This window comes from Microcaecilia unicolor, chromosome 1 (assembly GCF_901765095.1).
Source record: "Microcaecilia unicolor chromosome 1, aMicUni1.1, whole genome shotgun sequence".
In the NCBI taxonomy this organism is placed as follows: Eukaryota; Metazoa; Chordata; class Amphibia; order Gymnophiona; family Siphonopidae; genus Microcaecilia; species Microcaecilia unicolor.
Window position 1 is genome coordinate 725,998,678 of NC_044031.1, and position 16,091 is coordinate 726,014,768.

Sequence of the window (16,091 nt, forward strand, 5' to 3'; positions counted from 1 at the left end):
CCAGTCCTAGTATTTTTGGAAAGAGTAAACAAGCGATTCACATCTACCCACTCCACTCCACTCAGTATTTTATAGACCTCTATCATATCTCCCCTCAGCCATCTTTTCTCCAAGCTAAAGAGCCCTAGCCACTTTAGACTTTCCTCAGAGGGAAGTCGTCCCATCTCCTTCATCATTTTCATCGTCCCTCTCTGTACCTTTTCTAATTCCAGTGGCTGAACATTAGGCCCTTTGAGTTTAATGATATAGATCTTTTCTCTCATTCTGCTGTTGAATCTCTTCTCCATTTGAGGACTTGGTAGGATGCACTTGCATCAATGTACATTTTTCTTAATGAATTTTGACTAATAAGCTATTACAATAAACTAAGCATGTAAGTACCGAAGGCTGCCTGTAGCACTGCCTGCAACTGCTCAGAAGTCAAGAAAGTGCAGGCTTATCTCAGCCAGAGCACAACAAAACAAGTAGACAGACTTTAAGAGGTTGCTATAACATTGAAAAAAAAATCTAGAAACTTCCAAATAATGAGTGAAGAGGCAATGGATGCGTCATCAGCTGGAGGTTCTCTGTCCCATCCTTGCCAATCCAAAAGGTTCTAGATCTAATTCAAACTGAGCTGAAATTGATTTCTAGTCAGTCAATAATCAATTTCTGCAGAGCACGCTGCTAAACTCTATGGCACTGCAACGCGATGAAGGACTATATAGAAACTGCCTCACCACAGGTGACCAGCATTATGGGGATGAAGTTTTCTCATGGGAAAAGAGCTGTTTACCCATTGAAAAGCTCTGATAATTGACAGCCCCATTAAGTTTTTATTAACATCTGAATAAATTTGATTTTCTCCTGGAAATACATCAGGCAAATAGTAACTAACCGAAAATAAGAACATTTTTAGCAGCATGCTGCTTTGTTACGCGTAAGTCTTCTTCTGGGCCTTTCCCCCTCTCCCTGCATTTCCTGCTGATGTAATTTGAGTTTTCTTTCCACATATCCAAACAACTGTTAATATATGGCCTAGCTTTGGATCTACCACTGGAATAGTGGGAGCCAAAGCTATGAAGCCTAAAATAAATGAAGAAGTACCGACTAGGCCAAATAACAAGTACATGATTTAATATTTCAGAATCTGTAAAAAGCAGGTCTGAACAAAGAGTCCTGACACAAACTGGTACAACTGTCACTTTAAATCAGATGAACAAAATGGAGTCTATTAGTTTTGTATAGAAGGCTACAGAGGTTATACAGGGTTCTTAAGATGGCGTGAAAAGTATTGCGACACAGACAGATGTGGAACTGTTATCTCAAAGCTTCTCAAAACATGCTGATAAGACTGCATGGGAAAGTATCATCTCAGAAATTGAGAGCTAGGTATCTCACCATTGACTTCTATGGAGAGTTTGTGTATAAAAGAGGGGACAATTTGCCATAGCTTTGGTATCCGCCCCAACGCTTATCTCAGACGGCGAAGCTCTGTCCGGTTGTACCCAGAATCTATCTGCTGAATGTACCTGATTAAAGTCTGATGTCTGTATTTGTACCAACTTGAAGACTTGTCTTTGGGTAAGAAATAAAATGTATCTATCTATTTAAACCTATCTCTGTCTTTATTCTATCTTCTCTTTACCTTACATTTAGCTTACAAGGCAAATCACATACACTCACTCTCTGGAGAAACTTAGACAGAATTTTAATAGGCATTATCTGGGAACATAAATGGCCCAGAGTATACCTAGATCTAGGAAGACAGAAAGCAGTAGTTATGGGAATTAGAATTCTATTACCGCCCCTAATGCAAACCCAGAGCAGACCTCCTTGTGATTGGGTGACAATGGAGGTTGGAGAAACCACACAGAACCTGTTATGTGAAATAGGTATCTTTAGTCCCCCGTGTGATCTGGAGTCAGAAAGAGGTCCAAGAGGGGGCAATTAAAACACAACACAAATCTCCCCCTCGACTTCTCTGCAATCTGAGCTTCTTTCAACCTGTTCCTAACTTCTGGGCAGTGTAGACCACCTTCAGACTTTTCCTAAATACTCTATATCTCACCGTAGCGCAACATGACATCCCAAGTATTGAGTGTAAGAGCGAAATCTCTGCCACACCTGTGGTCTTTTTTTTCTCATGTCGCAGAACTCTTGCCATCAGTCTTGCCATCTGTGCACTTTTCAGATTGTGAGCTCTTCAGGGACAGAAAGATACCTACTGTACCTGAATGTACACTGCTTCAATAGCTTTAAGAGGCTTGAAGCCAGTACATAAAAGTAATCTGAGAGCACTGCTTATTTCTCTCCATTTTATTTATTTATTTATTTATTAATTATTACACTAGTAAAAAAGGCCCGCTTCTGACACAAATGAAACGGGCACTAGCAAGGTTTTCCTCGGCTCCCCTGAAGCCACCCATGTCCAGCGACCCTCCTCTCCCCCTCTCCTGCCACCCATGTCCAGCGACCCTCCTCTCTCCCCTGCCCCCCCCTGCCACCCATGTCCAGCGACCCTCCTCTCTCCCCTGCCTCCCCCTGCCACCCATGTCCAGCGACCCTCCTCTGGACATGGATCAGCTATGAGGCATGTTTTTTTTTTCCCCCAGGTTCTGAAGTTGACATCATAATGGCTATGGTGATGTCAGCCTGATCTACGGAGCCTAGCAGACCAACTCGGAATGAGCCACGGTCCCAGGCAGCAAGTCAGAACGTTGGAGGTGAGAATTATTATATAGGATTTGTACCCCGCGCTTTCCCACTCAAAGCAGGTTCAATGCGGCTTACATAATAATAAGGATTACAGAGTATTGATAGAGACAATGTAAGATATTTATAGCAAAATAATAAAAGAGATAGGTGGGTAGAGATGGGCATTTTAGCCATCTGGCCTTGGTCCTTGCATTTTGGAGCACTGCCCACATATTTTTCTGTGAACCCCATTTGCAAACTAAGAAACAGTTTAAAATCTTAGCCTTTAAGATTACCAAAGTGATTTCATGACTTATCCAGAGTTTTACAATGTGTATTGGGCAGGGCTGCAGAGAGACAGAGCTGGGGCCCGGGGCAAGGACGCCACCACTACCCTGCCCCATCACCCCCACTCAGGCCACCGCCAGCCCATGCTCCCCCTCCCCAATTGGGCAACTGCTGCCCCCTTACTTTCCTGCGTCTGCTTCTCCCTTGGTCTGTCACTCTCGTGGGCCGGGATCCCGGCTATCGTGTTCATGCAATCACCTGGGTCCTGACACTCAGGAGCAGGAGAGAGACAGACCCCAGCGCTGGGGCCTCCCTTGGAGGGGCCCCAGGGAATCTTGCCATCCTGCTCCTCCTCTCGACAGCCCTGGGGGAGGGGGTATTTCGGTGTCTTCACTTAATTTATATAAATGCTATAGTCCATCAACTATAATAAAGCTGATAAAATTTTCACTGAAAACCCATGAAGTTCACATAAAAGAAAAAAGTTGGTTTTGAGCCCAGACTATTAACTCTGGAAACAATAATGTTCAACCCAAAGTTTCCTTTCCATTAATCTTTTTATATTGTGCATTTAGAAATCAGACGGCCTTCTTGTTCAGGTGCTCCTGCTTATGCTTTTGAATGGCATATCAGTGCCATCTGTTGATGAAATTCAAAATTCACTAAAAGGTCAAATAAATTCCAAAGCAGTGGCACTGAATTTTGAATTAGAAACTATAAATAACAAATGACTTAACAATTCAGCTAGGGCAAGGGAGGAGTCTAATGGTTAGAGCAGCGGGCTGACAACGAGAGAAGCCTGGTTGAAAGCCCTCTGCAGCTCCTTGTGATCATCTGCAAGTCACTTAGGGGCACGTTCACCAAGCTGCGGGACTGGCAGCGGGGGCCATTTTTCCCGCACACTAGGGTCCTTTTTACCACAGTGGGTAAAAAGACCCCAGGCACACATGGCTCCATGCGACGTGAAGCCCTTACCGCCACCCATTGAGGTGGTGATAAGGGCTCCAACACTAACCTGGCAGAAACCGGGCAACGTGTGTCAATGCCCAATTACAGCTGGGTTATTTTATTTTTATTTGACACATTTATACCCCACATTTTCCCACCAGTTGCAGGCTCAAAAAAATTTGATATACTAGTGGCAACTCCTAACAGACTGGTTTATTTATTAAAACAAGACCCGTCAATAATTGACCTTTCCAGGTATTAAAAGAATTCACTTCTGTTTTTCTAACTTTATGGATTTGTGTGTTTGTGGGGTCCTTCTGTTCATCAGGGTGCAGGTGATGGTGGGGGGAGCGGTGCATATATTGGTACTCTGGAATAATTCTTTTTATATGAATTTTGTTATTAGACAGAGTTACCGAGAAGGACCAAAGCTGGCCAGGCTACTCTGAATCCATACTACTTGGGTTCATCATCATTATACTTTAATATGACACAAGATTATTAAATGTCTCTTGTGTGCGCATTTTATGTGTATTTGTGCAGTGCTCTTGTATCGCATGATTTATCTTTGTATTCCTGATCAGAAATGCTTTTTGAAGGATAGAGTGTTGTGTAGATGGAAATTCTTGCAGTTATAAAAATAACTTATATGGTCTGTGCCAGAGCCGGTGGTGGGAGGCAGGGCTGGTGGTTGGGAGGTGGGGACAGTGCTGGGCAGACTTATACTGTCTGTGCCCTGAAAAAGACAGGTACAAATCAAGGGGCTGGTGGTTGGGAGGCGGGGCTAGTGCTGGGCAGACTTATAAGGTCTGTGCCCTGAAAAGGACAGGTACAAATCAAGGTAAGGTATACACAAAATGTGGCACATGAGTTATCTTGTTGGGCAGACTGGATGGACCGTGCAGGTCTTTTTCTGCCGTCATCTACTATGTTACTATGTCAATGTGGCTTACACAATAACAAGGGTATGCTACAATATCAATAAACAATGTCATAGTAAAAATTGTGATTGTAAACGTATCGTCTAAAACAACAAAGATAATAAAATATAAATTATTAAGGTCCATATATTTGCTGTAACAGATATTAAGTAAACTAAGTAACGTCTGAAAGGTAGGCCTTCTTGAACAGGGTGGTCTTCAATAAATGGGAAAACCTAGCTACTTGCTCCTATATTAAACCAGAAGAAATAAACTCCTGGCTCTAAAACAAAGCAGAACAGTTATTAGTAATGGTCACAAACTGAACAATATGTGAACATTTTGTCAAAATTGATGGCTCCACTAAGTGATGGTTCACTACAATTCTTTCCAGTCACATATGCGTTGGCCAGCAGGTGGCAGCAGCTGTATGAAAAATTCTGTAGTTTCCCCATTCACATTTGAATTTAGCTCACAGCTTTTTCAGTAGTAGCTCAAAGGGAGTCACATTTCCCTGTTCCCAGAGGGCTTACAATTTAATTTTGTACCTGAGGCAATGGAGAGCTGACTTGCACAAAATCACATGGGCAGCAGCAGGATTTGAATCTGACTTTTTGCTGGTTGCCAGCAGGGCTGCTTTAACCAGGGCCAGCGTTAGGGGGTGGCAAACAGGGCAATTGCCCTGGGCCCCCATAATACAGGGGGCCCCCAAACCTGCCTCAAGCAAAGCATAGGCTGAAGACCAGATTTGGAGCAGTGGAGAGACAGAGAGGTACATAGGGGAGACCTACAGGGACGTTGTAGAGAAGTCCCACCTCCAGTCTGGCAGCCCCGTGCTGCCTTGGAGGAGGGATGTCTCCTAGAAGGAAAGCATCACCCTGGTGAAGTAGGAAGTACTCCTGTAGCCAGGACCTGCCCACCAGGGGATGCACTACCTCTCGCACTGAGGATGTGTATCCAAGAACTTCTGCCCAGTCAGAAAGGGTTAGGATAGCTGTTGTAATTGGTGACTCGATCATTAGGCATGTAGATAGCTGGGTGGCAGATGGACGTGAGGATCACCTGGTCACTTGCCTGCCTGGTGCGAAAGTGGCGGACCTCAGGCGTCACCTAGACAGGATCTTAGATAGTGCTGGGGAAGAGCCAGCTGTCTTGGTACATGTGGGTACCAATGACATAGGAAAATGTGGGAGGGAGGTTCTGGAAGCAAAATTTAGACTCTTAGGTAGAAAACTGAAGTTAAGAGCCTCCAGGGCAGTGGCATAGCCACAGGTGGGCCTGGGTGGGCCAAGGCCCATCCAGTTAGGGCTCAGGCCCACCCAACAGTAGCACACATTTAGCGGTAGCTGTTGGGGATCCCAAGCTCCGCCAGCTGAAGACTTCATTCTGATGGTAACAAAAACGCTACTCTCCACAATACTGGCACCTGCACATTCTCAGTGTTCAGCGCATGCCTGCTGCAGGCTGCCAAGGTGGAGAGAAGCATTGTCCCGCCAGCTGAGATATTTTTTGGTGGGGGGAGGGGAGAGAACTCTTAGTGCCCACCCACTTCTTGCCTAGGCCCACCCAAAATCTGCTGTCTGGCTACGCCCCTGCTCCACGGTAGCATTTTCAGGAATTCTCATTGTACCACACGTAGCGTGGTTGAGATGATGGTGCAGGGATGAGGGATTTAGATTTCTTAGGAACTGGGCAACATTCTGGGAAAGGGGGATTGTTCCGAAAGGAAGGGCTCCACCTTAACCGGGATGGAACCAGGCTGCTGGTGCTATCTTTAAAAAGGAGATAGAGCAGCTTTTAAACTAGAATGGGGAGAAAAGCCGACAGTCACCCAGGAGCGCATGATTAGATGTGGAGTATCCTTGAAGGATACTATTGAAACAGGACATTTAGGGAATCCTAGTAAAGAGGTTTCAACAATGATGAAAGTTAGCCAGGTGTGCTTAATTAGAGAGCAGGATAAAGGATGCACATTATCCCCAGAAAAAAAACACGATTTGAAGTGCCTGTATACAAATGCTTGAAGCCTAAAAAATAAGATAGGAGAGTTAGAATATATAGCACTAAATGACAAGGTAGATATAATAGGCATTTTAGAGACTTGGTGGAAAGAGGACAATCAATGGGACACTATCAGTGGCATACCAAGGGGGGGGGGCGGTGGGGGCGGTCCGCCCCGGGTGCACGCCGCTGGGGGGGTGCCGCGCGCCTGTCGGCTCTTCATTTTCATGCTCCCTTTGCCCTGGAACAGGTTACTTCCTGTTCCAGGGCAGAGGGAGCATGAAAACGAAGAGCCGTCAGGTGCGTGGCACCCCCCCCCCCAGCGGCGTGCACCCGGGGGGGGGTTCTTTCGCCGGGGAATCGGGGTTTTTTTTTGCCGGTGGGGGGGGCGTCACGCTGTTCTGGGGGGGTGCTGCACCCGGGGGGCGGGGCGCATCGGCAATCCGCCCCGGGTGTCAGCCCCCCTAGGAACGCCACTGGACACTATCAGGCTTATTTTTGAAAGAGAAAGGCTCTCATCTTTCGACACAAATCAGGAGATGGGCGTCCTTCTCCCAGGGTCGCCCAAATCGGCATAATCGAAAGCTGATTTTGGGTGTGCTCAACTGCTTTCCATCTCGGGGACGACCAAAGTTCACAGGGGCATGTCGGAAGCGTAGCGAAGGCGGGACTGGGGCGTTCCTAACACATGGGCATCCTCAAGTAATAATGGAAAAAAGAAGGGTGTCCCTGATGAGCACCCGGGCGACTTTACTTGGTCCATTTTTTGTTACGACCAAGCCTCAGAAAGGTGCCTGAACTGACCAGATGACCACTGGAGGGAATCAGGGATGACCTTCCCTTACTCCCCCAGTGGTCACTAACCCCCTCCCACCCTCAAAAAAAACTTTTTAAATATTTTCCAGCCTCAAATGTCATACCCAGCTCCATGACAGCAGTATGCAGGTCTCTGGAGCAGTTTTAGTGGGTGCAGTGCACTTCAGGCATGAGGACCCAAGCCCATCCCTCCCCACCTGTTACACTTGTGGTGGTAAATGTGAGCCCTTCAAAACCCACTATACCCACATGTAGGTGCCCCCCTTCACCCGTAAGGGCTATGATAGTGGTGTATAGTTGTGGGGAGTGGGTTTGGGGGGGCTCAGCACACAAGGTAAGGGAGCTGTGCACCTGGGAGCAATTTCTGAAGTCCACTGCAGTGCCCCCTAGGGTGCCTGGTTGGTGTCTTGGCATGTCAGGGGGACTAGTGTACTATGAATGCTGGCTCCTTCCACGACCAAATGGCTTGGATTTGGTCATTTCTGAGATGAGCGTCCTCAGTTTCCATTATCGTCAAAAATCGGGGATGACGATCTCTAAGGAATCTCTAAGGTCGACCCAAATTTTGCGATTTGGGCATCCCTGACCGTATTATCGAAACGAAAGATGGACGCCCATCTTGTTTCGATAATACGGGTTTCTCCACCCCTTCACGGGGACATCCTGCATGGACGTCTTCAGGAAAACTTGGGCACCCCTTTCAATTATGCCCCTCCGCGTTAACAGGGTGCAAATTGTATCGCAGTGATAGAGAAGATCAGATTGGAGGGAGGATTGCGCTATATGTTAAACAGGGCATGGAATCATTATGGACAGAAATACCATGTGTGAAGGGAAGGAGTTTTCTTGTAGGGCTGTACTACTTGCTGCCAGGACAGAACAAATAGATGAAAAAAAGTTTACAGAGATAACGAAAGTTGGCAAATTGGGCTACACTATAATAATGGGTGATTTCAATTACCCCAATATTGACTGAATAAATGTTAAATCAAGGAGTGCCAGGGAGATAAAATTTTTAGATGTAATAAATGACTGCTTCTTGGAGCAACTGGTCCAGGAACCAACAAGAGGGGGAGCCATTTTGGATCTGGTCCTAGGTGCCCTATAGACAAAAGTGGTTTAATGGGACAGAGTCAGCATGGGTTCAGCCAAGGGAAGTCTTGCCTCACCAATTTGCTTCATTTCTTTGAATGCATTAATAAACGTGGATAAAGGTGAGACGGTTAACGTGTGTATCTAGATTTTCAGAAAGCTTTTGATAAAGTTCTTCATGAGAGACTCCTGAGAAAAGAGTCATGGGATAGGAGGCAAGGTTCTGGTGTGGATTAGAAATTGGTTAATGGACAGAAACCAGAGGGTAGGGTTAAATGATCATTTCTCTCAATGGAGGAGGGTGAGCAGTGGAGTGCCGCAGGGATGGGTACTTGGACCGATGCTATTTAACATATTTATAAATGATATAGAAATTGGAATGATGAGTGATGTGATTAAATTTGCAGATGACACAAAACTATTCAAGGTTGTTAAAACATATGCGGACTGTGAAATATTGCAGGAAGACCTTGGGAAATTGGAAGACAAATACAAGGTCAGGTGATGTACATTGGAAAGGATAGTCTGAATTATAATTACCTGATGCTAGGGTCCGCCTTGGGGGTCAGCACTCAAGAAAAAGATCTAGTTGTCATTGTTGATATTACGCTGAAATCTTCTGCACAGTGTGCGGCGGTAGACAAAAAAGCAAACAGGATGCTAGGAATTATTAGGAAAGGGATGGTGAATAAGACCAAAAATACTATAATGCCTCTGTATCGATCCATGATGTGACTGCACCTTGATTATTGCATTCAGTTCTGGTTGCTGTATCTCAAAAAAGATATAGCGGAATTAGAAAAAGTTCAAAGAAGCGCGACCAAAATGATAAAGGGGATGGAACTCTACTAGAGGAAAGTCTAAAGAGATTAGGGCTCTTCAGCTTGGAAAAGAGACCAATGAGGGGAGATATGATTGAGGTCTACAAAATCTGAGTGGTGTAGAACGAGTAGAAGTGAATCGATTTTTTACTCGTTCCAAAAGTGCAAAGACTAGGGGACACTCGAGGAAGTTACATGGAAATACTTTTAAAACAAATAGGAAGAAATATTTTTTTCACTCAATGAATAGTTCAGTTCTGAAACTATTTGCTAGAGGATGTGGTAACAGCGGTTAGCATATCTGGGTTTAAAAAAGGTTTGGACAAGTTCCTGAAGGAAAAGTCCATAGTCTGCTATTGAGACAGACATGGGAAGCAACTGCTTGCCCTTGGATTGGTAGCATGGAGTGTTGCCACAATTTGGGTTTCTGCCAGGTACTTGTGATCTGACATGGCCGCTGTTGGAAACAGGATACTGGACTAGATGGACCATTGGTCTGACCCAGTATAGCTACTCTTATGTTGGTGTGGGGGCTGGTTCCAGGTCATCACCCCAAGGTCCCTCTCCTCCTTTGGATTTCTGCACCCCAAGTGCATCACTCTGCACTTCTTCACATTAAATTTTAACTGCCAGTTCTTTGACCATTCTTCTAGTTTTTGGAGATCTCTTCTCATGGTTTCTATTCTCTCGGGGTATTCACTCTATCAACTGCGTTTGTGTCATCCACAAAGAGGAAAACTTTTCCTTTTAACCCTTCAGCAATGTCTCTCATAAATATGTTAAATAGAATTGTTCCCAGTACTGACCCCTGTGGCACTCCACTAGTCACCTTCCATTCCTCCAAGCGAATTCCATTTACCACCACTCTCTGTTGGTCATCCAGTTTCCAATCCATTTGGCCACTTTGGGTCCTAAATTCAGCCCCCTCATCTTATTTATGAGTCTTCTGTGAGAACCTGTGTCAAAGGCTTTGCTGAAATCCAAGTAGATTACATCTAGCACATGTCCTTTATCAGGTTCTTTGGTCAGCCAGTCGAAGAAATCAATCAGATTCATTTGGCAGGATTTTCCTTTGGTAAAGCCATGTTGCCTCGGACCCTGCAACCCATTGGATTCTAGAAAGTTAATTATCTTTTCCTTCAGCAACAACTCCTTTATTTTTTCCTACCACTGCCCAGGGGCGTAACTATGGGGGGGGGCATGGGGGCCTGGGCCCCCGCAAATTTCATACGGGCCCCTGGTTTGGCTGGCGGGGTTCCCCAACCCCCGCCAGCTGAAGCTTTCTTCAGCGCCCATCTCCGGCGCAGCCGCGTTCCTGCCCTGCTCTTCTTCTTGCTCCTCCTGTCCTGTACATGCTGATGTTCCTTTATGTGAAACTGAGACGGAGCGTCAGCGTGCATAGGACAGGAGGAGCAAGAAGAAACGCAGCAATGCGGCTGCGCCAGAGACCGGCAGTGAAGAAGGCTTTGGCTGGTGGGGGTTGGGGATCCCCACCAGCAAAGGTATTTGTTTGCAAGGCGAGGAGGCATGAGGCGGTGACGGGGGAGGTGAGGTGAAGCGAAGCGTGGCGGTGGGGGAGGGGCAGCGGGGAGGCACTAAAAATGTGCCCCCAACTTCGGGCTCTGGCTCCCTCCCACCGTAAGGTCTGGCTATGCCCCTGCCACTGACTTGAGGCTTATCAGCCTGTAGTTTCCCACTTCTTTCATTCATGACGCAATTAAAGAGTTAAAACACCTTTTCTTTAATTAAAATGGCAGTAATAGCAAACACACTGCTTCTTCAGGAATTTATTTACTAATAGTTTTATCTTATTACATAAGAACAGAAGCAATGCCATACTGGGACAGACTGAAGGTCCATCAAGCCCAGTATCCTGTTTCCATTAGTATTCAATCCAGGCCACAAGTACCTGGCAAGATCCCAGAACAGCAAAACAGATTTTATGCTGCTTATCCTAGAATATGCAGTGGATTTTCCCAAGTCCATCTTAATAATGGCTTATGGACTTTTCTTTTAGGAAATTATCCAAACCTTTTTAAAACCCTGCTAAGCTAATTGCTTTTATCACATTCCCTGGCAAGAATTCCAGAGTTTAATTACTGGTTGAGTGAAGAAATATTTTCTCCGATTTGCTTTAAATTTACTACTTAGTAGCCTCTTTGCGTGCCCCCTAGTCCCAGTATTTTTGGAAAGAGTAAACCATTAGCTAGCCAGTTTAGCCTTTCCTCATAGGGAAGTTGTCCCATCCCATTTATCATTTTCGCCACTCTTCTCTGTACCCTTTCTAATTCCAGTATATCTTTTTTGAGCTGCTGTGACCAGAACTGCACATAGTATTCGAGGTGCGGTCGCACCATGGAGTGATACAAAGGCATTATTACAGTCTCAGTTTTGTTTTCCATTCCTTTCTTAATAATTCCTAACATTCTATTTGCTTTTTTAGCTGCCGCTGCACATTGAACTGAAGGTTTCAAAGTATCATCAATAATAACACCTAGATCCTTTTCCTGGGTGGTTACTCCTAATGTGGAACCTTGCATCACGTAACTATGGTTTGGGTTCCTTTATGAGTTTATTAATAGGGCCCTTAGTTGACAGTGAAACATAGAATTTCTGATAGAATTGGAAAAGGTGCAGAGAAGGGCGACTAAAATGATAGCGGGGATGGGACGACTTTCCTATGAAGAAAGATTAAGGAGGCTAGGGCTTTTCAGCTTGGAGAAGAGATGGCTGAGGGGGGACATAATAGAGGTATATAAAATAATGAGTAGTGGAACAGGTGGATGTGAAGCGTCTGTTCATGCTTTCCAAAAATACTAGGACTAGGGGGCGTGCAATGAAACTACAGTGTAGTAAATTTAAAACAAATCGGAGAAACATTTTCTTCACCCAACGTGTAATTAAACTCTGGAATTTGTTGCCAGAGAAAGTGGTGAAGGCGGTTAGCTTAGCAGAGTTTAAAAAGGGGTTGGACGGTTTCCTAAAGGACAAGTCCATAAACCGCTACTAAATGGACTTGGGAAAAACCCACAATTCCAGGAATAACATGTATAGAATGTTTGTACGTTTGGGAAACTTGCCAGGTGCCCTTGGCTTGGATTGGCCGCTGTCGTGGACAGGATGCTGGGCTCGTTGGACCCTTGGTCTTTTCCCAGTATGGCATTACTTATGTACTTATTAATTCCTGGGAAGATTCTGGTGTTTAAAGATTTAAAATATTTTCAAAACTTCTCCTTAACCACTGTCAACCTCGCACCCCAGAGTGCTGTGCTGATTTTGCAGGCATCATGGGACTCTCCGCGTGCTGTCTACAGAAAGCAAAAAATAACTGACTTATGAAATACGAGTGGAGAGAGGTTTAAAAACTGGAGCTGTTACCTGTGGTGGTCTTCTTCTCTAGATATAGTCGAATGTTTTTTTTTTCTGAAAAAACCTCAGTACTGAAGCTGGTACCATTATTGAGAGTGTTACAAATACATATAAGGATAAATATACTGCCGGCGTCAGTGAGTGTTTTGCTGACCGGCGCCAGTGTTATTCCCAGATATTCAATGCTGCATTTAGGGCCCTGTTTACTAAGCTGCGCTGTAGGCAGGGGCGTAGCCACACACCCAATTTTGGGTGGGCCTGGGCCCAAGATGGGTGGGCAGAAGAACCTCGCCCCGTCCCACGGGTGATTTGGTCTCTCCTCTCGTCTGCATGCCATATGGTCTCTCAAACATCCCCCCTCTCCCGTATACCTTTTAAATAGCAGATTTTCACCAGCAGCGAGCAGCAACTAATGCACACTGCTCATGTTGGCCCCACACCCTTCCCTCTGATGCAGCTTCCTGTTTCCGCCTAGGCAGAAATACATCAGAGGGAAGGCTGTGGGGCTGGTGCGAGCAGTATGTACGTCACTGCAGGCGAAGATCTGCTACTTACAAGGTATGCAGGAGGGACATTTGTTGGGAGTTTTTGGCTGGTGGGGCTTGGGGATCCCTGCCAGCCACATCATAGGTATGCTGCTACTGGGTGGGCCTAAACCCAAAGTGGGTGGGCCTGGGCCCACCCAAGCCCACCCTTGGCTACGCCACTGGCTGTAGGTACACTAACATTTTAGCATACGCTAAAAATTAGTGCATGCTAACATTAGAAACACCCCTTATATTCCTATGGGTGTCTCCAGCAGTAGAGTGCGCTAATTTTTAGCACATGCTAAAACGTTTGCGCGCCTACAGTGCAGCTTAGTAAACAGGGCCCTAAGATAGGACTGTGCTTTATGTGGTCCCATTTATGGGGTTACCCTGGCCAGTTACGTGCTGAATATCGACACTTGCTGATTCTGTCCTGGGACCACCTCCAAAATAGATGGCTTTCACTTAGGTGCTTACCATTAATTTTCAGCGATGTTAACCAGTTAAGTGCTGCTGAAAATAAGCGGATAGCCCCAAAGAAGTGATTTTACTGGTCATCAGCCATTTCTGGTAGTTAAATCATTTTGAATATCAACCACTTGGTAACTAAGGCAGCAAAATCATCTTAATTGTTGCTTAACCTTCCTAGCCATGACAAGTGGAAAACTTCCCATCAATCCAGAACCTGTTCTAAAGTCTTCCAGAGAAGATCATAATTGGCATGGGACAGATCGGTGAGCTCAGTTGTCAGCCTAACCCCCAGGTATTTTATCCCACTTAAAAGGAAAAGCTTCGCTAATCCCTTCCTTTTCCTTTCATCTAAGAAGATATCCAAAATTTCTGATTTGTCATAAATACCCAGTATACCTGAATGTAGCTCACCTTGAGCTACTACTGAAAAAGGTGTGAGCAAAAATCCAAATAAAAATTTGACTTTCAATCCAGACACCCTGTTGTACTCTTCTAGCTCCTTCGTTATGAACAGCAGTTCTTACAAAATACTCCAATTTGGGGGTTCTTCTGCTTACTCAAAAAGATGCTAGAGGGGAAGGGAAGATTATCAATCCCTTTATCAACCTGACTATGCAGATGTGGGATGGGGCTTGCCTCATTCTTCTGCAAAGCAAGAAATATTCTACATTTATGCCCATGAGAGGTAATAGAGAATGTCCCTCCCTGTGTTTTCGGCTGTGGGAACACAAGAAGGTAGGATAAATGGGGCAATTCCTGCTAGAAAATGGTTCCATGGAGTCCTATGAGACACTCAGAGCCCATTATGAGTTGGGCAAAAATGATTTTTATAGCTGTCCACTGCTGAGACATTATATTGGAGGTGGAAGGGTTAGCTCAGATCTGAGAGAGTCAAGTTCTGCCCTTGAAAAGTTTTTTTGTCAAATTTCAAGAGAAAAGGGAGGTAGAGGTGTGGTAGCCGTGCTAGTCCACTTTTAAAGGTAATCAATAGAAATAGAATAAAATAAAACATAGAAAAGAAAATAATATGATACATTTTTTGATTAGCTTTCAAAGGTAGCCCTTAATTAGATCAGACGAAGAAGGGCTAGCTTCAAAAGCTAATCAAAAAATGTAAGAGAGTGGTAGATACTTGGAATGCCCTCCCGCGGGAGGTGGTGGAGATGAAAACGGTAGCGGAATTCAAGCATGCGTGGGATAAACATAAAGGAATCCTGTGCAGAAGGAATGGATCCTCAGAAGCTTAGCCGAGATTGGGAGGCGGGGCAGGTGTTTGGGTGGTGGGGCTAGTTCTGGGCAAGACTTCTACGGTCTGTGTCCTGAAAATGGCAGATACAAATCAAGGTAAGGTATACACAAGAAGTAGCACATATGAGTTTATCTTGTTGGGCAGACTAGATGGGCCGTGCAGGTCTTTTTCTGCCGTCATCTACTATATTACTATGTTACTATATATATACTTTTCTTGTTGACAGACCAAGCGTGGAACAAACTCCCTGATCCCATACGCCAAGCCTCCTCCCTGCCCATCTTCAAATCACTGCTCAAAGCCCACCTCTTCAATGTCGCCTTCGGCACCTAACCACCACACCTGTACTCAGAAATGTAGGCTACACCAACTTGACATTTTGTCCTTTAGATTGTAAGCTCATCTGAGCAGGGACCGTCTTTCTTTGTTAAATTGTACAGCGCTGCGTAACCCTAGTAGCGCTCTAGAAATGTTAAGTAGTAGTAGTGGTAGTAGACAGACCAAAAGTAAAGGTTAACCACAGAGTAGCATGGAAATGAGACCTGGGTATAATCCTCTTTGATGAAAAATGAGTGGAAGTGTTTTTAAAGGTATATACAACTAATGCATCTGCTCAATTATTAGAGAGCAGTTGCAAACTGTTATATAAGACTCATATCACTGAAACTTCACTGGAACCATATGGATAGTGAGGCTTGCTAGAAGGGTGTGAGCAATGAGAGACTTGGATACATATATGGTGGAACTGCCCAGGGAGTCAAACTTTTGGTCTGTAGTCATGAATCTACTTAGGCCAGTGGTTCCCAAACCTGGTCCTGGAGGCACCCCAGTCAGGTTTTCAGGATACCCACAATGAATATTCATGAGATAGATTTGCATGCAGTGGAGGCAGTGCATGCAAATCTCTTTCATG